Raw genomic sequence first — 26,143 nt, 5'->3', positions numbered from 1 at the left:
AGTACACATAAAATTTATATTATTTTATGAACCAATGTCATCCCAATAAATTTAATTTAAAAATCAATCAATAAATAAATAAGACCTCTTCCAAAAATGTTCTATAGTCCTTAATTGGAAGTTGAGATAAAAGAGTAGACAGTTCAGAAAATAATTGGACAAAAAAAAAAAAGAAAGAAACAGTAAAGAAAGTGAAAAGCAGTTTAAATTGTTACTTAACCAAAAAATTTTAAGAAATCAGTATCATTTTATAATCTTCAGAGATGTGATAATTGGAATTATTATTTAACATGATTTTGTCATCTATCTGAAGAATCATACTTTTGTATGTACTGGTAGAACTTGGGTAGGTCTTAGCTTTCTCAAAAGGAAATCTGTTAATATTTAATATCATTAACTTATTAATAAAATTATATTACATTATTAGTAATATTATATATCAATATATTATGTGTGATATGTAATGTCTGTGCATGCATGCATCAACTCATGTGACCTGGAAATTCCACACATGGGAAATATCCCATAGAGAGAAGAACAGTTTTATTCAGGGATCCACGTAGAAAGACATTTATTGAACCACAATTTAAACTGTCTAAAATTGGAAAGTCTCTCTCCCACTAGCTATCTTGAGAATCCAGTAATAGAAATTCCACAGATTATGATCTGTCACTCTCTCATTTGAAAACTTGAAACCAAAGATGAGATATTAAAGTCACACAGCTGGTAATTTGCTCAGTCTTCTGGAATAGAAATCCATTGACACACGGTTTCATTTTTTTACTGACAAAAAAATTTATGTACTGACAAAAAATTCTCTTTTCAAAATTAATCTCTGAAGGTCGATGTGACATATACACTTGGGATTCTTAGCAGCATGCTTTGTAAAGAGAGGAGTAGCAGTGGTGATTCCTCCGTGTGAGAAAAAGTACTTACTTTTTATACTGCTTTATTAAAATATACAGAACCTACTTTTAGAAAGTTGCGGAAAAATATTTTATTATAAAAATAATGTCTTAATTAGGAACTTTGATAAACACAGCCCACAAAGAATACATTTGAAGCTGCTATAAACATTTACAGAAAAAAATCATATTTTTAATATTGTAATTTTACTGATCAAGAATAACACTTCAAAATTAATTATTATTAAAATGCTGTTAATGTATGTGTGTAAATGTTTTATTTTAAAATGAGCTCATGTGGTGCTCACCAAATTTTTCAACAAATTCTGAACTTTTTTCACTTTATTAAATTTTAAAAAATATTTTATATAGTCACATATCTTCTCAAGTAGTTGAAAAATATTTATTCATTAGATAAATTAAATAATTTGGAATCTGTTTCTCAATTAAAGTGATTCCCAAGAATTCAATGCTTATATTCATTACTTCCTTAGCATATACCCATAAAAATAGAATTTAAGATTAGAGTTTGAGGTTGGCTTTATTCAGTTTTTATAGCTTAACTTCAGTTTTCAAATTGTCCAGATTAGATATCACCTCATACCAGTCAGAATGGCGCTCATCAACAAAACAACACAGAATAAGTGCTGGCGAGGATATGGAGAAAAGGGAACCCTCCTGCACTGCTGGTGGGAATGCAAACTGGTGCAGCCACTGTGGAAAACAGTATGGAGATTCCTCAAAAAATTAAAAGTCGAACTGCCTTTTGACGCAGCTATTCCACTTTTAGGAATATACCCCAAGAACACCATAGCACTGTTCCAAAAGGAGAAATGCACCCCCATGTTTATGGCAACATTGTTCATAATAGGATCTGGAAACAGCCCAAATGTCCATCAGTGGATGAATGGATTAAAAAGCTTTGGTACATATATACTATGGAATACTACTCAGCCATAAGAAATGATGACTTTGGATCATTTACAATAACATGGATGGACCTTGATAACATTATACTGAGTGAAATAAGTAAATCAGAAAAAACTAAGAACTATATGAATCCATACATAGATGGGACATAAAAATGAGACTCAGAGACATGGACAAGAATGTGATAGTAACGGTGGGGGGATGGGAAGGAAAGAGAGGTGGTAGAGGGAGGGGAGAGGCACAAAAAATAAAAAAAAATAAAATTATTTTCTAACAACTTCATAACTAGCTTTTTTTCCCACAAATATACAAACTCTACTTATTATTGACTAACAATGTATTAACAATTTCACAAATAAACTAATAAATCATCTTTTTATTTTGCTATGTGTTGAATTGAACTCTTCATTGAATTTGCAGGTTATTTGATCTGTGCTTCTTGCATTTCTTAGTAACCATTTTATGCCCTTTCTTTTTTTCTTATTTTTAAAGTTTTGCATTAGTATTGATTTTTTCTCTTTTATTGAATTTCTCCATGTTTTTCTTTTCTTGGTAAGTTTCTCAAGTATTTGTTATTATTCTTGTTTTCTCTATTTATAATGAATTATTTTCTGTCTTTATTTTTATAATGATTCCTTTTTGAATGATCACCACAATACGTCTTGATAACATCCATCACTATACTTAGTTACAAAAATATTTCTAGTAATGAAAACTTTTAAGATCTACCCTACTTTCTGTTCTCATAATCAATTATTTCAATCTCTTATATTCATTTTATCCACTTACTTTTCTACTGGCTTTAGAAAACTATATAATTCATGTTCATGATTTAAAAATAAATAACATTTACCTTTTGAATTATTCATGAATTTAGCATTGGCCACATTTTATATAGTTCAATACAGTATTGTGTTTATTTTTTTATTTAATTTATTTATTTATTTTTATTTTTCTGAAGCTGGAAACAGGGAGAGACAGTCAGACAGACTACCGCATGCGCCCGACCAGGATCCACCTCGCCCGCCCACCAGGGGCGACGCTCTGCCCTCCAGGGGGCGATGCTCTGCCCCTCTGGGGCCTCACTCTGTTGAGACCAGAGCCACTCTAGCGCCTGGGGCAGAGGCCAAGGAGCCATCCCCAGCGCCCGGGCCATCTTTGCTCCAATGGAGCCTCAGCTGCAGGAGGGGAAGAGAGAGACAGAGAGGAAGGAGAGGGGGAAGGGTGGAGAAGCAGTTGGGTGTCTCTCCTGTGTGCCCTGGCCGGGAATTGAACCCGGGACTTCTGCACGCCAGGCCGATGCTCTACCACTGAGCCAACTGGCCAGGGCCTATTTTTAAAAGTCCTTTTTTAATTCAAAAATCCTGCTTCAAATAAGAGTTAAGTAATATAAGAGATTTTTCTCATATAATATTATGTCTGTATTTTTTATGTGGTTTACCTAAATGTATATATTCTTCCTTTTGCATTCCATTTATCATTTCTGTAATATTTTTATGATTATTGGTGGAAAGAAGAACCAGTCTAGAAATTTTAGGTAGTAATAGAATTAATAATCGTGATTTGATGCTTACAATATTATGGGAACACTTGTGGGGTTAGAAATTTATGCTGGCCCCTTAAGGTCTATGTGAACATTCTCAATATGATTACCATTTTATGACTCATTCAGTAGCACTCAACCCAAGAGGCATTCTGTCAGAATGGAGAATGTTTCCAGGATAAACAAGCTTCCTAAAATGCTGGAAAGCTGAAGCTGGAGCTATTTTTTTTAGTGGGCAGTGTCCTTTTTTTTTTTTTTTTTCCTGCACAGGAGAGGTAGGGGAGGGAGTGGTATCTATGTTGCACTTAGTTTGGTTTGCTATTAAGAATATTTCAACTTTTTTAAATGTGTTGAATTAATATTAAAACTGTTCAATGATAAGTACTGATGTGAATCGAGTATATAAATAATGTGGCATTTTCTGTATTTGTCAATAGCCTACCATGCAGAAGGGACACCAATAGTTTTATATTTCCCTAGGGACCTACGAGCTGAAGATAACCCTGTTTACTATGTTACGCTGACTCCTACTTTTTTGTCAGTCCTGCTTCTAACAATTTCTGAATTTCTATAAGGAAATTATTTAGAAATTTTGGGAGTGTGCTATCTCTTTACACCAATCAAGAACAAACTAAGCAAAGAATATAGCCATGTTCTTTTCTCCTTAAAATTGTTCCATAAAAAATGATTCAGTAAAGAAACATATACAAAAAAGGAATCTCATGCATAGTTAAAACAAGCAGCAACTGAAGCAGAAAATATAGTTGTGTCTGATATATATCAGGGAAAGAAAAAGAGAAAGAGAGAATTAAAAATATCTATATGGTAAATAATGTTGTATCTAGAAAGTAGAACTGTGGATCATATTTTTATGTTTTCAACTTTTCAGAAATGTATTTACAATTTAAAATTTAAAAAGAAATTAAACTAAATCAATTTTGTCTTCACACTAAATTAAAAATTTATATAAAATACTGGGAATTAAATATCAAATTTAAAACTCACTCCTGTAGTATTTGTTTCACTGGAGTGAAAGTATCAAAATATGTGAGGATTGGGCAACAGCTTCTTTTGTGTTGTTTTTCTGGAGGCTAGACATCTGAAATCAGGGTGCTTGAATGATAGAATTGTGATAAGGGGCCTCATCCAGCATGCAGACTGGTCACTGTCCTCACATGACAAAGAGAACTTAATTTGCTCTCTGGTCACTGTATTGAAAAAAAAATGTAATTTATTGATTTTAGAGAGAGGGAGAGACAGAGGGAGACAGAAATATTGATCTGTTCCTGTATGTGCTCTGACTGGGGATCAAAACCTCAACCTTATTTTGTTGATTTGATACATTTGTATGTTGCAAAATAATTGCGACCATATTATAAACTACAAATTCTTCTAGTCCCACCTTCAGATATCATCAGATTCAAATCAATGAATTCAATATATGAATTTGGGGAGACGCAAACATTCAATCTCTAACCCTGAAGTATAGGTATTTTAATACATGTGTAGAAAGGTATTTCTAAATTTCTCTTGATTCACTGTGGATATGAAGCTTAGGCTCTTGCTATGTATATTATTTGTTTCTTAGGGCATGTATTAAGAAAATTAGGTCAGATACAATTACATTTTTTCTCTGGCTCTTTCATTCTCTCACTGTTTTAATAACTTTCAAATATGCAAAACATTATTAATAAGTATAGTCACATTTATGGTCTTTATATTCCTATGACTTGTTTACATTATAAATAGAAGTCTGTACCTTTTGACTCTTTTCACTCATTCCACCCCATCTCTGTTAACCCCCGATCAGTTCTTTTTATCTAAGAGCTTGGTTTTATTTGTTTTTGTTAATTTGTTCTTTAGATTCCACATATATTAGATGAAATATTTGTCTTTCTCCATCAGATTTGTATCATTAATATAAGTTATATTCCATTTCTATTCATTAATTTATTGATGAACACAGACTTTTCCCATATCTTAACGATGCAATGAATATGGAGGTTCATTTATTATTTTGAGTTAGTTTTTTCATTTTCTCTGAATAAAAACCCAGAAGTGAAATTGCTGGATGATATGGTAGTTCAACTTTAATTTTTTTTTTTTTTGAGAAACCTATTTCCCAAAACATCCATACCAATTGCATTTCCAACAGTGCACAAGAGTTCTTTTTTCTCCACATCCTCACTAACACTTGTTGTTTTTTGTCTTTTTGATAATAACTGGTCTAACAGATGTGAGTTGAAATCACATCACGGCAGTGGCAGATTTAATAGCGGGTGCACCGGCTGTGTGCCCTGGGCCCTGACATCTGAAGGGCCCTGCAAAATGCCAACTTTACACATTTTTCTAATGATAGCAAATTTGGTTTCATATGTGCAATTTTAACATTAATATTACATAATATATTTTATTTATTTAAAAATATAGTTAACATGCATTTTTATTTTTTGTCTCTCTTTTTAAGGAGTCCAATGTTTTCTTCTGTGCCTGGGGCCTCAACCAACCTTAATCTGCCTCTGCATTGTGGTCTGATATTAATTTCTTGATAATTAGTGATGTGAGCATCTTTCATGTACCCATTGGCCATCTGTATGTCTCTGGTAAAATGTCAATCCAAACCCTCTGCTTACTTTTTTAAATCAGTTTGTTTGGGTTGTTTTAATTTGTTTGTTTTTATGCTATTGAGTTGTGTATGTTCTTACATATTTTGGTCAGTAATCTCTTATCACCTATCTGATTTGAAAATATATTTTCTTATTCAATACATTGTCTTTTTACTTTGTTGATGGTTTCCCTTGCTGTGCATAACTTTTTAGTATAATACTCTCCTACTTGTTTATTTTGGTCATTTCAATGAATAATATATTGCTTAATTATACAATTGTAATATATTTTGAAAAGTAGGAAAAGTTATACACAAATCAGAAATCAATTATAATCTTTATTATAACTATTTTTAAAATCAGTAGATAAGACATGAAATTAGGTGGAAATATAACAAATATTTTATTGACATTACATAAGAACTAATAGTAATATGAATATAAATATTTATGTATACATGTGAGTAATCACTGACACCTTAAATATGTCTAACTATATAATATGTAGTCAAAATGATAAACTATATTATAATCTAATTTATTTACAGTTATATTTAGTGATTATACTCAGAGTAAATATTACAACAAAGCCCAAAGATCTATGCCATGATTAAAATGTACAAAGATACTGTGTTCTGCTTCAAAAGGAATAAGACAAATATTCTTAATTCAAAGAATTTTAAATCTACAATATTGGTAGTGTAGAAAGAGTAGGAAATCGATGACTAAAACTAGAATTTTTGAATCATTCATGCCCGGTTATTAAGCCTTCATAAAACCCCAGAAGGAATGGCCTTTTGGAGAGCTTCTGAGTTGGTGAACAAAAATGTGGAGGTTGCCTTACCTGTGGTGGCGCAGTGGATAAAGCGTTGACCTGGAAATGCTGAGGTTGCCAGTTCGAAACCCTGGGCTTGCCGGGTCAAGGCACATGTGGGAGTTGATGCTTCCAGCTCCTTCTCTCCTCTCTCTCTCTCTGTCTCTCCCTCTCCTCTCTAAAATGAATAAATAAATAAATTAAAAAAAAACAAAAAAAAAACACGTGGAGGTGCATGGATTGTGGCACTGTGAGCATGTGACTGCTTGTGCCCTACCAACCCTCCTGCCCTACATGTCTTCTCCGTCTGGCTGTTCCTGAGTTACATCTTTTATAAAACACCCGTGATCTATTAGAAATTGGTATACCTGAAGATGGCAGCAGAGTAGGCAGATGCACAGACTCCCAGCTCACACCACCAAACTGGATTACAAATTAATTTAGGAACAATCAGTGTGAAAAACCAACTCTGGACTACAAGACCAGCTCTCAAAAACCAAGGAGGAAAGAAGAAGCCACACTGAGTCTGGTAGGGAGAACTGAAGAGTAGTGAGTCTCCCCTGCTTACAGGAACAAAGAGGGTGTGAGGCTGAGAGCCCAGAAGAGCTCTCATTCCAAGGAAAAAAGTAGTAAATATTGCTCACAGCCACTTGCCTGGGGCCCTGGGAACAAGGTGTGTTGAAAGGGCTGGCTAATCTTCCAAAAGGAAAGTGAGGAGAAAGAGACAGATGGTGACTGGCAGAGGAATGCATGGGAGGACCTGAGAAGATGACTCATCCAGTGCTGAAGGTGGTCATAGCTGGGAGAGGAGTTGGTCCTTCCACAAAACACAAGACTAAATAAAGTGCTTCCAGATCATCCATCTCCAGACATCTCTCCAGCTTCAATCGGTGTAACAAGACACAGCTGAAAACAAGAAGTGGGGAGGAGAGGCAGTAACTTAGGTCTCCATGGAGATCTGAGATCCACATCCCCTTACAGAAGTGGAGATAACACCCCTCCCCCAGAAAGAGTAATTGGCTGATAAGGTCTTCAGAGTCTCAGGTTACATCCACCACATTCCTAGATACAGTTTCAAATAAACTCCCTGCTGAGATCAGTAAACAAGACTACACCTGAGGAGAAAACAAACAAATCAAGACTTTAAAGTAGCCCAAATCCAAAAGTGGATTACAAATAACAGCTGATGTCAATCCAAGAAGACCTAGAAATAACACAACTGAATATTGGAGGCAGACAACACCAAACCTAGACTCAAACAGCCCTACAAACAAAACATGCAAACACACAGACATAATGAGAAGACAGAGAAGTGCAATCCAAATAAAACCACAAGAGAAATCTCCAGAAAAGAAACTCAGTGATATGGAAATAACCAAAATACTGGATGCAGAATTTAGAGTAATGATTGTTAGGATGTTTAGGGATCTTAGAACAAAAATGAATGGTCATTACGAACACCTAAATAAAGAGTTAGCAAGTATAAAAAAGGACATTGAAATATTAAAAAGAAATCAGTCAGAAGAGACAAATATAATATCAGAAATGGAGACCACAATAAAAGAAATTAAAAGCAGGATGGATGAAGCTGAGGATCAAACCAGTGCATTGGAGAACAAGATGAACAAAGGCATGAAAGCAGAGCAGAGAAAAAAAAAGACTCAAAAAGTCTGAGGAAACTCTAAGAGAGCTCTGTGACAACATAAAGAGAAATAACATCTGCATCATAGTGGTTCCTGAAGAAGAAGAGAAAGAACAAGGGACAGAAACTTTATTCAATCAAATCATAGATGAAAACTTTCCCAAATTGATGCAAGGAAGGGTCTCATAAGTTCAAGAAGCACAGAGAACTCTACTAAAGAGAAATGCAAAAAGACCTACACCAAGACACATCATAATTAAAATACCAAAGCTAAGTGATAAAGAAAAAATATTAAAAGCTGCTAGAGAAAAGAGGCTATCACCTACAAAGGATCCCCCATAAGGATCACATCTGACTTCTCAACAGAAACACTTTAAGCCCAGAAGGGAATGGCAAGAAATATGCAAAGTAATGCAGAACAAGAGGCTACGACCAAGACTACTTTATCCAGCAAGGCTATTGTTTAAAATTCAAGGAAAAATAAAAAGCTTCCCATACCAAAAAAAAAAAAAAAAAAAAAAAAAAACCAAACAAACAAAAACAAACAAACAAACAAAAAACTCACGGGATTTATTACAACCAAACCAATGCTGCAAGAAATGTTAAGGGGCATGGTGTAAACAGATCAAAGTGGGAAAAAAATATACCAAAAGAGGAATACAGCTTTAAAGAATAAAATGGCAATAAACAACTACATATCAATAATAATCTTAAAGGTAAATGGATTAAATGACCCAATCAAAAGATATAGGGTAGCTACTTGGATAAGAAAACAGGACCTGTACATATGCTGTCTACAAGAGACACACCTTAAAACAAAAGATGCACATAGACTGAGGGTAAAAAGATAGAAAAAAGTATTTCATGCAAATAGAAATGAAAAAAAAAGCTGGAGTAGCAATACTTATATCAGACAAAATGGACTGTAAAACAAAGACTATAGTAAGAGATAAAGAATGTCACTACATAATGATAAAGGGAACAATCCAACAGGAAGATATACCCATCAGAAATATCTATGCACCTAATATAGGAGCACCTAAATATATAAAGCAGACTTTGATGGATATAAAGGGTGAGATCAACAGCAATACTATAATAGTAGGAGATTTCAATACCCCACTAAGATCACTAGATAGATCCTCAGGAAAGAAAATTAACAAAGAAACAGCAGACTTAAGGGATACACTAGATCAACGTGATTTAATTAATATCTTTAAAACCTTTCACCCTAAGGCAGCAGAATATACATTCTTTTCAAGTGCTCATGGTACATTCTCTAAAATAGACCACATATTAGGACACAAAAGCAGTCTCAACAAATTTAAGAAGATTGAAATCATATCAAGCATTTTCTCTGATCACAATGGCATGAATCTAGAATTCAACCACAACAGAAAAACTGAAAAATACTCAAACACATAGAAACTAAATATCATGTTATTAAATAATGAATGGGTTAACAATAAAATCAAAGAAGAAAAAAAATTTCTAGAAACAAATGATAATGAGCAAACAAAAACTAAAAATTAATGGGACACAGCAAAAGCAGTCTTGAGAGGGAAGTTCATAGCACTACAGGCATTCCTTAAGAAGCTTAAAAAAGCTCAAATAAACAACTTAACCCTTCATCTAAAAGAACTAGAAAAAAAACAGCAAGTAAGGCCCAGAGGTAGTAGAATAAAAGAAAATAGTAAAGATCAGAGTGGATCATAGAAGCTAGAGTACAATACGGAGGACCAATGAAACCAAGAGCTGGTTCTTTGAAAAGGTAAACAAGATTGAAGAACCTTTAGGAGGACTCACCAAGAAAAGAAGAGAGAGGACTCAAATAAATAAAATTAGAAATAAGAGTGGAGAAATAACAACCAAAACAACAGAAATGCAAAATATTGTAAGAAAATACCATGAAGAAGTGTATGCCAAAAAATTAAACAACCTAGGTGAAATGGACAAATTTCTTAAAACATCATCTTCCAAAATAAAATCTGGAAGAATTAGAAAACCTAAACAGACAGATTACAACAAAAGAGATCGAAACAGTTATCAAAAAGCTCCCAAAAAACAAAACTCCTGGGCCCAGTGGCTTCACTGGTGAATTCTACCAAACATTCAAAGAAGAACTAACTCCTATCCTTCTCAAGCTATTTCAAAAAATTCAGGAGGAAGGAAGACTTCCAAGTTTCTTTTATGAGGTGAGCATAATTCTGGTTCCAAAACCAGGCAAAGACAACACAAAGAAAGAAAATTTAGGCCAATATCCCTGATAAATTTAGATGCTAAAATCTTCAACAAAATATTAGCAAACTGGATCCAGGAATACATAAAAACAATCATATATCATGATCAAGTGGAATTTATTCTTCAGAGGCAAGGATGGTACAACATTTGTAAATCAATTAATGTGATTCACCCACCACATAAACAAAAGGAAGGAGAAAAACCACATGATAATTTCAATAGATGCAGAAAAAGCATTTGATAAAATCCAGCACCCATTCATGATCAAATCTCTTAGCAAAGTAGAAATACAGGGAACATACCTCAACATGATAAAGGTCATCTATGACAAACCCACAGCCAACATCATACTCAATGGGCAAAAATAAAAAGCAATCCCCTTAAGATCAGGAACAAGGCAGGGGTGCCCCCTTTCACCACTCTTATTCAACATAGTCCTGGAAGTTCTAGCCACAGCAATCAGACAAGAAGAAGAAATAAAAGGCATCCAAATTGGAAAAGAAGAAGTAAAACTATCATTATTTGCAGATGAAATGATATTGTATATAGAAAACCCTAAAGTTTCAGTTAAAAAACTTCTGGACCTAATAAATGAATTCAGCAAGGTAGCAGGACATAAAATTAATACACAGAAATTAGAGGCATTTCCATACACTAACAATGAACTATCAGAAAGAAAAATTAAGGAAACAATCCCCTTCGCTATTAAAACAAATAAAATAAAGTACCTAGGAGTAAATTTAACCAAGGATGTTAAAGACTTGTACTCAGAAAATTATAAAACATTGATAAAAGAAATCAAGGAAGACACAAACAAGTGGAAACATATACCATGCTCATGGTTAGGAAGAATAAACATAAATAAAATGTTTGTATTACCCAAAGAAATGTATAAATTCAATGCAATACCAATTAAAATACCAATGACATACTTTAAAGATATAGAACAGTGGTCCCCAGCCTTTTTTGGGCCACAGACTGATTTAATGTCAGAAAATATTTTCACAGACCAGCTTTAAGGTAGGATGGATAAATGTATCACATAACTGAGACAAGCATCAAGAGTGAGTCTCAGAGAGATGTAACAGAGGAAATCTGGTCATTTAAAAAAAATAAAACATTGTTCAGACTTAAATATAAATAAAACAGAAATAATGTAAATTATTTATTCTTTCTCTATGGACCGGTACCAAATGGCCCACGGACCCATACTGGTCTGCGGCCTGGGGAGTTGGGGACCACTGATATAGAACACATATTCCAAAAATTTATATGAAACAAACTAAAAAACCCACAAATAGCCTCAGCAATCTTGAAAAAGAAGAATAAAGTGGGAGGTATCATACTTCCTGATATCAAGTTATACTACAAAGCCATTATACTCAAAACAGCTTGGTACTGGCATAAGAACAGGCATATAGATCAATGGAACAGAACAGAGAACCCAGAAATAAACCCACATCTTTATGGACAATTGATATTTGACAAAGGAGGTAAGAGCATACAGCGTAGTAAAGACAGTCTCTTTAACAAATGGTGTTGGGAAAACTGGACAGCTACCTGCAAAAAAATGAAACTAGACCACCAACTTACACATGCACAAAAATAATCTCAAAATGGATAAAAGACTTAAATGTAAATGGTGAAACCATAAGTATCCTAGAAGAAAACGTAGGCAGTAAGCTCACCGACATCTATTGCAGCAATATATTTGCTGATTTATCTCCACAGGCAAATGAAATAAAAGACAGGATAAACAAAAGGGACTATATCAAACTAAAAAGCTTTTGCACAGCTAAAGACAATATGAACAGAATAAAAAGGCAAACCACACAATGGGAGAACATATTTGACTATACATCTGATAACGGATTAATAACCAAAATTTATAAAGAACTTGTAAAACTCAACACCAGGAAGACAAACAATCCAATCAAAAAGTAGGCAAAAGAAATGAATAGACACTTCTCCAAAGAGGACATACAGATAACCAATAGACAAATGAAAAAATGTTCAACATCACTAATTACTAGAGAAATGCAAATTAAAACCGTAATGGGATACCACCTCACACCAGTCAAAATGGCACTCATTGACAAAACAGCACACGATAGGTGCTGGCGAGGATGTGGAGAAAGGGGAACCCTCCTGCACTGCTGGGGGGAATGCAGACTGGTGCAGCCACTGTGGAAAACAGTATGGAGATTCCTTAAACAATTAGAAATGGAACTGCTCTCTGACCCAGCCATTCCACTTATAAGAATATATCCCAAGGACACCATATCACCGACTTAAAAAAAGTAATGCACCTTTATGTTTATGGCAGCATTGTTCACAATAGCAAATTTCTGGAAACAGCCCAAGTGTCCTTCAGTGGACAAGTGGATTAAAAATCTGTGGTACATACATATATACAATGGTATACTATTGGGCTACGAAAAAGAAGGAAATATTACCTTTTGCAACAATATGGAGGGACCTGTAAACTATTATGTTGAGTGAAATAAGCCAGGCAGAGAAAGAAAAATTATCATATGACCTCACTCATTTGAGGAATCCAAGAAATAATGAGAACTGAGGAATAGAATTGAGACAGAGGAGGGATCAAAGGGACCAGAGGACAGAGGGAAAGGGGATGATAGGATGGGATAAACCTGAAGGGAAGAGGGGAGGGCGCTGGAGGAAGGGGACTAAGGGAGATGTTGAGGGGAATAGGGTAGAGGGGGTAGGCATTCGGGGTGACCCTAGAATCTATGTAAGCATAATTAATTAAATAATAAAAAATGAAAAAAATAAAGTTAGAAATTAAGTTTTCTCTTTTGCTCTGAAAAAAAAATAGAATTATTATGACAGATAGAAAAAACAATATAAGTATGCTAAAATAATATAGAAAACAGAATATAAACCATCTTGGAAAAGTGAGTGTCTATGGATATGTAAGTATAAACATGATTTACATAAATTCATTCACCAGAAGTTTGTTCATCCTAAACCAGCATTGAGTTAAACAAGATATAAGCCTTTTAGGTCACAGGTTGTATATTACAGCAATTTGTTTTCATAAAATAGTTCATAGTAAGAACAGAATTCTGAGTGGTATCAGTTTTAGTGTTAATAAAATATCATGCTAAGTGAGAACTGTCTGAACATAATAATAATTTTATATTTAGCAATTTTTATGGTTTGTTAGTGTGTGTGTGTGTGTGTGTGTGTATGTATATATATATAGTATGTATATATATATAGTGTATGTTTACTTTTACTTTTATAAACTCAGGGACTACATGGTCCAAAAATAACTCTCTGGAATTACTTCTTTAAGAAAATTATCATTATGTTCTCTAGCTTGCTATTATTTTAAAGAACATTATGCAGAAAATTATTCTATTCATTTCATGGATATTATGAATAATTGGAATCTACCCAATAATAACAATGATTTTCAGAAAAAAAATTGTGTAATGGACTGGTGAAAACTAAATTGATCCACTTTCAGTATATGTAATGTCATGTGTGGCCAATGCTTTCCAGTGTTCTGTATTGACAAATTTTAATAAGGCCCTATGTGATGCTATATTATAATATTCAACTACTGATAAGGCATTTCAAACATAGTACAGTTTAATATTATTTAGCCCAGACACCAATATTCTACAAGTGCTGTGTCAGAGAAGTTTCTCATCCAGGATGTTACTACCAGATGAATTCATACTATTGCATGCTGCAGTGCCTGGATAAGCATAATGATACCATGCCTGCTACTAAATTCAATAATGAAATTGTATAAATTAATGCATGCTGAGGTAAAAGATATAAGTAATAAAGGAAATGTATAACAAAATCTACTGACATATAATACCAGTTATTTTTCTACTTCATGCTGTTCTATATAAGGGAAACAAGACTAAAAATATAACTAAGGACTAATTGATAATATTAACTGCATTGTTGACTTCTGCAACATCTGTTAAGAACTCACAAACTAAATATTTCAATGTATAAAATTAAGACAGTGAAGATTACGATTACCCCAAATAATTACCATTCAAAGTTAAGAATTTAATAGAAACTAAAAATTAATCAAAGTGATAAATGCTTGTGAGACATTTGTGAAAAAAAAAAATGAGTTTTTACATCCTAACAGAGAACAAAGGAATAAAGGAATTGGGGGAGAGAGATCTAAATCCAGAGGGAAAAAAAGATCAACAAAATATGCCAATAATGATATTCAAGACATTCTTTTAATTTGAGCATGAGCACGTGTGTGTGTGTGTGTGTATGTGTGTGTGTAAGAAGGAGAGATGTATCTGCTCTGAAATATGCCTTAAAAAGAACTCAGAAAACAGTGTTAGCCTGTGGATATTGGAGGTGAGTACTACAATGATGTGAATGTATTTTTGTGAATGAGTATTGAGACGGGTTTTTTTGGCCATAAAATATACTCTACAAAGAACTGAGGAAACAGAATGCAAGGATAGTAGATTTTGAGATGAGTAGTGTGATGATGCTCAATGAATTATTCAGGGAATTTGAGGGAATAAGAAGTGCAAGCGAAGTTTCTGGACATGAGTAATGTAAAGATTGTGTTTTTTGTCTATGTGAAAATGCTAAACTTTACTTTTCAATGTCCTATAAGTTGATCTTTGGGCCTTCAATAATGATACTAATATCAGATCTTTTTGTTCTACAAAAAATGTATATAATTGGTCTCTACAAATAACTATGATAATTAAAATGCCAGAATATAATACATAAAGACAGTAATAAAAGTGATTGTTTTCTGTGATTATTATTGTATCACTATTCAACTGAAGCCTTAAAGAGGCTAGCAATGTGAAGAGGGTAAAAATACAGGGTTTCTAGTTAAGACTACCATGGTTCTACTCCAGCTGTGAGACTGGCTGTGTCACTTGAGACACAATCCTTAGTCTTCTTTTGGCTTTATGACTTTATCAAGAAAATAGGTGCAGAAATAATATCTATCTCATAGGCATGTTGTAGAAATTACATAAATAAATAATTGTAAAGTGCATAAAAAATGCCTGACATTAGAAGATTAAATAAATGTCCAATCTCATAAATATTGGTGAGTGAAAAGTAATTTTGATATCAAAGATAGAAAAAGACTTTGGTAAAGTGTTTATGTAGTAAATTAAGTTAAAGATCAGGGAAAGTAGCTATTTATGACAATCTTTCAAATATCAAAACAAAACTTAAGATTAATCATTTAAATATCATTTCATTTCTGTATAAAATGTCATGATTTTAAATACAAAATTAGTTGCTCTAGGCAGAAATAAATAAATATTATTGAAAATTTTAGCTTGCACAAAAATTGTCAGTGAGTATTGCATTATAACTCAATAACAATTTGTTTTAATTTTTATATTTTTAATTAAATTTATTGGAATAACATTGGTTAATAAGGTTATACAGGTATTGAGGTTTAAATAGCCCAGAATATATAATATAAAATATTATATATTCAAATTTATTATATATTCACATTTCAAATCTAACTGAGCTATAAAACTGAAATGTTAATTTTATGATGCTTATTCCCATGCTTATTACAATAATAACAGTAACAATGTCAAAATATTAGGCAATGTTGAATATTTATTATGGGCCAAGTACTATTCTGTGCCTTTCATATGTATTAAATCATCTACTTACTCTTATAATAACCTTCCTAGGATAACATAAGATCTTTTATTTGTTCCATATTTTATTCTGTTCTCATGCAAATATGTTTCATTTATAATTACTTTTTTGTCATCTCATCTTTAGCAACAGAAAAAAAAAGACATATCACAATTCATAAAAGGTGAATAACTCAAAATTTAGGTAATGCTGAAACAGCTATAATTTTTCCCCAGAAAATTACATGGAGTTAAAGTTTAACCAGTCTTTCAAGCACCTTCCTCTTCTCAGTCATTTTGAGGTACTAGAATATTGTGTTACTCTCTCCTGGCTTTGGAAATACATATTCTCCTATGAAAGTGTTCATAGTACTTCTGCAGAAGTAGAGTAAAAAATACTGATTTAAGATATAGCAATTATAAATCAAAATGTTATATAAAATCTGAACTGGCTCTTTCTCAGTGAGCTAGACTTTGGAATTGAAACAAAAAAAAAAACAACAAAAACACCAAAAAAAACAAACCAAACCAAAACAAAAAAACTCAGAGCCCTCAAACTTTTTTCAAAAGAAAATATCATTTACATAGTTATCTTTTTAGGGAACAAATTTTTCTTTCACTTAATTTTAATCACTACAACTATCATCTTTTCTATACATTATTATTAGTTAATGATCTATGGCTCCATTTAATATCATTGGAAAATACATGTGTTATTTTCAATAAATCATGACAGATAATACATTAAAAAGTCACTTGCCACATGTTTCAAGGTAGTATGTTGCAAAAGTAAATATTTACTGTGGTCTGAACACCATGAATAAATGAGAGGTGTCAAAAATACCCTTGCATATATTGCACTAAGGGAACTGTCTCCCAGTTTTTACTTTCTCTTATTTTCCTGCTCTTGGTGATATTCTGCAAAGTCAGGATGGAAACAACTCAAATTTTGGTTTTTGTTTCAAAAATCATAGTGCCAGACACGTACCAAGAAAGAAGCAAAACATTTATATGCATTTCAGCAGAGAGCAGAGTAGGTCTTCCAATTTGCTTTGAAATTATTTGAAAGAGCCAAAAAGAGATTGGCTTGGGGTTTTGATTATGTTGTGTGTGTTTGAACTTTGTACCAGCAACAAGTGAGGGAGATCCTAGACTGCTCTCAGTCTGCTCAAATGTGTGGCAGAAGGAGGAGAAGGATGATGGAGCTTGAAAACTGACAGCACCCAAACATTAAAAACTGAAGTCAGACACTATCACACTTGTGAAGGTATTTTTCTCCAAGTACTGTCAGATTTGTTATTAACACAAGCAATCTATCAGTCTTTTATATCTTTGCTTTAATAAAATAAGAAAACTACATAATATATAGATGAATCAACCTGTCAGCATCCTTATATCAAACTAGTAGCTGCCAGTTGTGATTTGTGTATTAATGGTATATCAAGAGTTATTGATGTCAGTAGATACTTTGATAAAGGATATATCCTTGAAGAAAGAAATTAAGTCTATAAAATAAACATTATGAAGATAAAGGAGAGGAATTAAATGAGGAAGAATGGCAGGTCAAACTTAATAGGTGACAAGAAAATAAATTTTATCAATAAAAGGAGTAAAAAAAGAACTAAGGTTTACAATGTAAATGTTAGTAAAATAGCAAAATAAATCACAAACTTAAATACAAATTATGAAAAATCTATAATAAAAACTATTATAATTTCATGGAGAAATTGGACATGTTAGTGACTCAATTTCAGCAAATGTATTTTCAATAAATGAAAAATTGATTCAAAGAAGTAGAGCAAAAACATACCAAGAAATGACCCATGTATATACCATTAAAAACACAAGACAGGACCCAGGCCCAGTTGATTAGAGCATAATCCAAAAGGGCAGAGGTTACCGGTTTGATACTGGTCAGGCCATATACAGAAAAAGATCGATGTTCTGTCTCTCTCTAAAATAATAATAAAATAATAATAATAATAATAATAATAATAATAATTTTTTAAAAAGACAGGAAGAAAGAAATGAAAAAGGATTGGTGTCTTACATTTATTGAAAAATTAGAAGAATTAGCCTCTAGTGTTAGAAGTTTTGGACACTAACTAGCCCTGTGCATTTTGTCTAGACTTTTAACTTTTTTGAATTACAAAAACTTTATTTGAAAATTAAAGGTTAAGACTTATCTCTTGAGACTTTTTGGTCTATTTATCTGATTCCTGCAATATATCTATAAAAAATGGGAATATTATTTAGCAATAAAAAATGAAACATTAACACATGATGAATCTCAGAACATGAAGCTAAAGGAAAGAAGTCAAGCACAAAAGACATTGTTTTATCCACTTAATAGTAAATTTCTAAAACCAACAAGCCTACAAATTAAAAAAAAATAGATCAGTAGTTTCTTGGGGCAATAGATGAAAACAGGAACTAATTAATAATAGATAACAGTGATCAGTGGTGGCAGAGATAATAGAGCATCCATCTGGGATACAGAAGACAAGGTTTGAAACATTCAGGTTGCCAACTTGAGTGGAAGCTCAACAGCTTGAGCATGTGGTCACCAACTTGAGTGTGGGATAAGAGACGTGATCCCATGGTGGCTGGCTTGAGCCCAATGGTCATTACTTTGAAGTCCAAGGTTTTTGGCTTGAGCCTAAGACTGCTGGCTTGAGGAAGGGGTCACTAGCTCAACTGGAGATGCCCAATCAAGGCACATAGAAGAAGCGATTAATGAACTGAAAGTGATTGAACTATGAGTTGATGCTTCTCACATATTACCTTCCTGTCTGTCTGTCTCTCTTTCTCTTACTAAAAGAAGTAAGTAAATAAATAAATCCTTATACAATTTTCAGGAGCCCAATTCTACAACACATCTCTGTATTCCATATTGTATGTTCTCTCCCTAAATAAGGTCAAGTCTTCATCTATCACCATTTATCCCTCCTATACCCTCTCTACCTCCCTTCCTCATGGCAATCGCCACCTCTTGTTAAATTTTATATATATATAATACAGTAGTGTTTACTATCATAACCTCTTTGTATGTTATCTCTCCAGAACTTATTTATCCTTCATGAATGGAACTGGAAAGATAAATTTTTAATAGTGAATCATGTGATTGTTCAGGACTTTAAAGATGATTACATTTTAGTACAACATTTGAAAATGATAGGACTGGCAGAAAATTCAGAAATCAGAATATCTTCTTCAAAGAAGACTCATTTATAAGTGTCCCATTTAAGTGTCTCACAGTAAAATGTTCTTGCTTTGACTTCACAAGGGAAAACAAAATAATACACAAATCATAGGCATATGTTAATACGTTAAATATGATAAATTTCAGCCATTGTATTTTATTTTTGAATCTTGTGTTTATTGTTAAATGTTTTACTTGTGATTAATATATTTTATTGTATCTTCATTTTAAATTAACTTTTAATAATCACAGTGATTCATTTTTTAACTCTCTCAATTTGCACATTAATAAATATATTTTAGTGTTATTAGCTGAATATTATATTTCCTGAAAAAAATTATTATTTTGTGGGTTTTTTTATTAAAACTCTAAATTCTGTTTCTTCATGATTGATTTTCTGAATTGACTTTTCTTACAAGTATCAACTACTTATACCTAATTGTTAATAAACTAATAACTTAGTCCCCTTACTTATTGTTTTATTAAACTGTCAGACACATTATGCAAAAATATTTGAAACAGGTTGTATGATGTTCTGCTGTGTTTTTAAGAGATATTGAGTTTTAAAATTTCTCATATTTGGGTCAATTGTGCTAGCTTCCTAGAAATATAGGAAGATCACAACCAATTACCTTATCTGTGAAAAATCATAGCTTTTTAAAAAAAGTTCTACATTGACTCTCTCCCAATTTCATGTACTTATTTAATTACTAACATGTATACTTACTTTAATAAAAGAAAAAACAGCTTTGTTTACTGGTGCCATTATCATTTAGGTGAGTGAGAAGTAGCCCAATCTGGAGGAGAATCATGGAAAAGCCAAAAGGAAAGAGGAAACATTCTAACTATATAATAGCACAGCAAAAAAAATCAAGATTAAATTTACTGATGTTCTAATAAGCACTGATTGGTAGATGGGGAAAGCAAATGATTGAGCTCATTTTATATATACTAAACTTGGGTGTAGATATAAAAGCATATTTATCAAATTTGTAAATGCTATAACTTTCTCACATATAATGACAAAAATCAGATTTCCATATTAGTTGACAATTGATTTTAATGGTATAAATATAATTCAGCTATATATATTATATTTATATGTAACAAATATATAATAATGTAAGCTCACGATTTTAGCAAATTATATGTGTATTCTCAGTTCAGACCTCTCCTTTGAATTTTGAATTTGTGTTCTTAATTGTTTCCTTCTTATTCCACATGGATAACTTTTTTGTACAAAATTTTCCAATTTTTTTTTACTTCAATTAAAAGCCTTAAAGTATTAAAACAGCCCAAAATACTATGCCATTAGGCTTCTGTTACCTTTTTTTACTGATCTCCATATCATATACCATAATCCTTTGTATATATATTTATATAATATATAAATATTTATTCTACATAATATATTTATATATTTTATATATAATTTCCTGTGTGTGTAAATATAAATATATATGTGTGGTATATGTGTGTGTGTATATATATAAATACACATACTTGTGTGTGTTTTGATTGCAAAAGTGATCCAAATTATACATTTAATCCTGTATTCATATTCTTCGCAGCATGACCTTGCAGTTTCTTGCTGTGAGAGGTAAAATCTATTTCTTGCATTTGGACTTGTCCTGTGATTTCCTTTACCTTAATAAAATATGTTTCAAGTGATGACATGAAGCTTTTGAGACTATGCCTTAGTGTGTTGCCCACTTTTATTATCTTTCATGGGCACTTATCTCCCTCGTGAGAAGAAACTAATGTAGGCCGATGGAAAACAAGCAATCATTTGGAGAAGAGCTTGTTTGTTCAGTCAAGGACATTATAGACCAGTCTACAGCCAGCTAATTCTCAAATATGAAAAAGAAATAAACAAACAAACATCCAGACAAGTTTAGCAGAGTTGCTTACTTGATCGATAGCCAAATGCAGACATAAGGGTGAGACCAGTCTCAACTGGAAAAGCTACCCAAATAATTCATCAACTCAGAAGATTTATAAATTCTTATTATTATATGATTCCTGACACTTTTTTATTGTTGTTGTTAGCACTACAACTACATAGCATATAGAATGCTTTCTGACTTCTTTTTAGTGCTCACGAATCCTTAAATATGTTTTGGATCATTTCTTTAATTTAATTACAATATTTTTTCAATAGGAAATGTGGCTTCTTAATGGTTGTTAGTATCCATACTGAAGTCTCTTATTTTTTTTTAGAATATAATTTGAATATACAGACTTTACTTATTTTTAGGAAATCTAAAGTTTAGTATAAATTACAGAAGCATTAGCACATCAAAATGGCAAAAAGTAAAATTTCACAGTGAAAATATTTTGGTGAGAATGTAAGATATGCATCCCCACTGATTTCTGAAATGAGTGTAGATGATGAAGATATTCTGGAGAACAGAATGATGGTAATAAGTAAAAGTAAATATATTTTTCTATACCTGGCAATTCTTATCGTATGTAATATCCAGAATAAATCTTTATACAAGTATTAAAGGAATTTTTACTAGCATGTTCACCAATGCCTTATTTGTTGAATGTGGTTGCAGAAGTAATAGAAATATTCATTGGTAGTGGAATAAATATTAAAAAATAACATTTTGTACATTCCTGAGTAATATGACATTTAGCTACAGCAAAGAGAGTGAATCATTAGGAACATGAGTAGAACTTAATAAACACATAAACACATACAATACATACAAATATTAACATGTTTCCCATGTTAATGTGGATCAAGAACATTCCTATGAGAATTTCCACAAGTCAAAATGGTGTAAAGCATAGAATCAATTACCATTAATTTATATATATAAAACAAAACTGGAGTGTTCCCACACCCCAAAAAATGATCTTCCAATTATAACAAATAATATAAAATCTAAAACAACATTAACAATAGTAAAGACAGGCACAAAATAGATAGAGATAAAGCACAGATGCTCAAAGTCCAGGTTCAGAGCTATGGTTACTTGATGCTGAAATGCTGAATATAGTCCTGGGGGAAGGAACTTGGTGATGCTTTTCTTGCTACCTGGGGCGCATACTGCTTCCAAAGTCTCACTGCAAAGCAAAGGGTGAGTGCTATTTTCATCTGTGCCTTTTTTCATAAAAGCAAAAGTCCTCTTCAGATTTCATTAAGTAAAACAGACACAAATATAGCCTTTTGTAAAAGCAAAGTGGCCTTACATGAGTGAACTTTCGAAAAGCAGGGGAAACCAGTATATTTATTAACATATATGTTTAAGATCTGTTTGCTAAAAGGGCTTAGAAGAAACAGTGACACAAAGTATTGTTATGCTAGAGAAGTATTAAGAGTTATTGAAATATTAATATTAATAAATGATCATCTAATCAATATATTGTTTGTACATAAAAATAACAAGAAAATACTTTTTCATACACAAATTCTGGAAGCATATCAGTGAAACTCTTCCTTGTGATTTCTAAATTAATCATAATCATGGTCATCATCTCATCATTATAGCTAATAATATTTAAATATTATCCACTAGTCATTTCCTAAGTTTTATGATGTATTATTGTGTTTAAACTTTTTTGTCATTCAATTTTTATTATCTCTGTTTCACAGAAAAGTAAAATGAAGCTCAGCTAGTTTAGTAACTAACATCAGATCATGAATTATTTTATTATTTACATTTGCTTGTATTTAAGAACTACTGCAGACACCTACAAAGTATACAGAAAAACAAATTCTCAGGAATTTGATATTGCGGGGTACCTAGAATCTCTGAGACCATCTCCTCTGGGAATTGTCTGCAAAAATGTCTCACTATTCCCCTAGGATACAAAGAACAGATTTAAGATTGGTAAACTAAGTTTCTCATTAATTTATAGGCCTTAACTTTTCATAGGAAATTTTTATAAACAACTATTGTGATTTAAATTCCCCTAATTGTCAGGTCTCTCCCACAGTTAGCTTTTAAGGGGCTTCACAGGCCTTCTCATGAAGGTAAACTTCCTGGATTTCAAAGGGGAAGGCTGGAGCCATTAAGAAAGAATAGCAAGCAGATTAACTACACTACTCACAAAAATTAGGGGATATTTCAAAATGCATATGAAGTGATAAAATATCCCCTAATTTCAGTGAGCAGCATTTTTTCTAATCCTTACAAATCTCCTATTCATTACAACTAAAAGCTACTATTACTGAAGGCAAATTTCTAATTTTGAAACCCCCCCTTCAACTTTATTGCATTGCTTGCTGATGTCAAGGAATAACATGGTAGTATGAGCCATAGCTGGTATATTCCTCCGCTTCCTAATTTTGTCTTCTGGGTCAGACAGGTAGCTATAGAAGAAGCAATGATTTTTTGCTTCTGGTTTAGCCCAGTGTAATTAAACTGAGATGTATTGTGGATCACACTGCTGTAATGTTCTTCCAGCCTTCCAGGATACTCTGAATAGACCTGGTTTTTTAGTACTTTCATTTAGTATTTTGTTAACACCTTATATTAAATCCTTTCCTACTTTCAATGCTCAGAATAATTTGTTTTCTTTACCTAATTGAGACGTTGCATATGTTCTTTTCACTTCTACTGATGTGATTAAAAATTAGTGTGTTTCTTAATACAAAGAATAAAACACTCTTAAAATAATCAGAGTCCCATCTACTTAATGTTTGCTGTTAAGATGTCACTCTAGAGATGTACCCTTAGATTTCACATACAAAGCAGAGAAAAAGAATTGTGTTTTTGATAGTCAGAAAAATTTGAGATCTTTTCTTGGCTCTACAGAAACTCCTGGCGCAGGAAGGCAGTCTGAGGTCCACCTTCAGTGTGATTTGGAGAAACAAAGCACTCCAGTCATGTTGTTTCTTATAATGATTTATAATATTTTCTCAAAATTATTTCTACCTGATATCCTCCAAGCTCTCTAACAAGTGTGACATGATCTCTATCTTGTTATAAGATTCATGATGCTTCCAGGTATTTATGGACTTCTACAATTGCCAGTATGAAATTTTAAATGTGTATATATTCTATTCCTCAAAATATCTACCTATCCACACAAGAAAGTATGTATGAGTTGCATGAAAGATGGAATTTTGTTTTTTATCCCCTCCAAAACACCATAATTGAATGGTTATATTAGCTCTCCATATAAAGGCAAATGCATAGTGTCACTGAATGCAAAGGAAAGACATAGACCAGGCCCATTCTACCCTTTAGACAAGTAAAAAATGCCTTCAATCACAGGGTCAGACACAGAGCAAGAAAGTCAGGTAGGTTTTCTTTCAGGCCATTTCATGTTTTATAAAAATTGTGTTTCCGATTTCAGGTACTTGAACATATTTCTCATGAACTAGATACACATTCCCTTTCATAACTTATTGCCATATTGTGGTAAAGTAAAATTTGTTCTTGAATGGCTCAATATTTATATTTACTACTCCTAGAAATCAATAGTTTAGGCAACCATTTTGCAATTCAGGTTGTGGACTACATTTAAAATTTGAATGAACAGGTATGACCTAGTTCAAAGGAAAAGTAAAACTTAAGAAATGCTACTCATTCTTTCCACTGTTATTAACTTCAAAGTAATATTACAAATTTACTCCTTTTATATATTTCTTCTTCAGACAACAATCACACATTTTTATATGCACTGATGCTGGTTTTGGTTCAATTTCTATTTTGGGATGCTTTTTCATTTTGCATTTTTTATAATAAAATCCCTTCAATTCATGATGGAACAATTCATATGCCACATTGACAGTATCATTTAAATTATAAAATTTGTATAATATATTATTATGATTTTAACAACAATGTTCTTAAGGCAATATTACTCAGAAGTATCTAATTAAAAAATCTCACTGTGAATGATTGATCATCTTTATCATTTTGATAGTAGATAATGTTTCAACATCAGTTAATGGGTAAAAATTTCCATGATATTTCATGATTTTTACCCAACTTGAAAATGTTCTATGACAATTTGACATTTTATAATTAATTATATACATTTCTTCTTGCATTAAAAGAGGTGACATAAACAATATACTTTCTAAGCATATTTTCTTAATGTATATTTTTGAAAATTTTTTCCACAATACTTTCTATGAACTTTACTTTGTGCGTGCAAAATATAGTTCTAGTTATTTTTAGGTCAGTAGTTATTTTATAATATGTAATTCTTTCTTTTAAAAATTCAGTGAGAGGAGGGGAGGCAGGGACAGACTCCTGTATGTGACCTGACTGGCATATACCTGGCAAGCTCATGGGGGGCATTGCTTTGTTGCTCAGCAACTAAGTTCTTCTTAGCACCTGAGGCAGAGTTCATGGAGCCATCCTTAGTGCCAGCGGCCAAATCTCTACAATTGAGCCATGGCTGCAGGAAGGGGAAAACAAGAGAGAGAGAGAGATAGAAGTGATAAGGGGAAGGGTAGAGAAGCAGATGGGCATTTCTCATGTGTGTGCTGACCAGGAATTAAACAAGGGACATCCACATGTGGGGCCAACCTTCTATCACTGAGCCATCTGGCCAGGGCCCTAATATATAATTTATATTAGTAATTTCAAACAACTTTTACATAGAACTAATGATGGTAGAATATTTTTGTTATATGAAATTGAAAATAAC

The sequence above is a fragment of the Saccopteryx leptura genome, chromosome 4 (genome assembly GCF_036850995.1).
Source record: "Saccopteryx leptura isolate mSacLep1 chromosome 4, mSacLep1_pri_phased_curated, whole genome shotgun sequence".
NCBI classification, from domain to species: Eukaryota; Metazoa; Chordata; class Mammalia; order Chiroptera; family Emballonuridae; genus Saccopteryx; species Saccopteryx leptura.
This window is presented reverse-complemented; position numbering follows the sequence as displayed.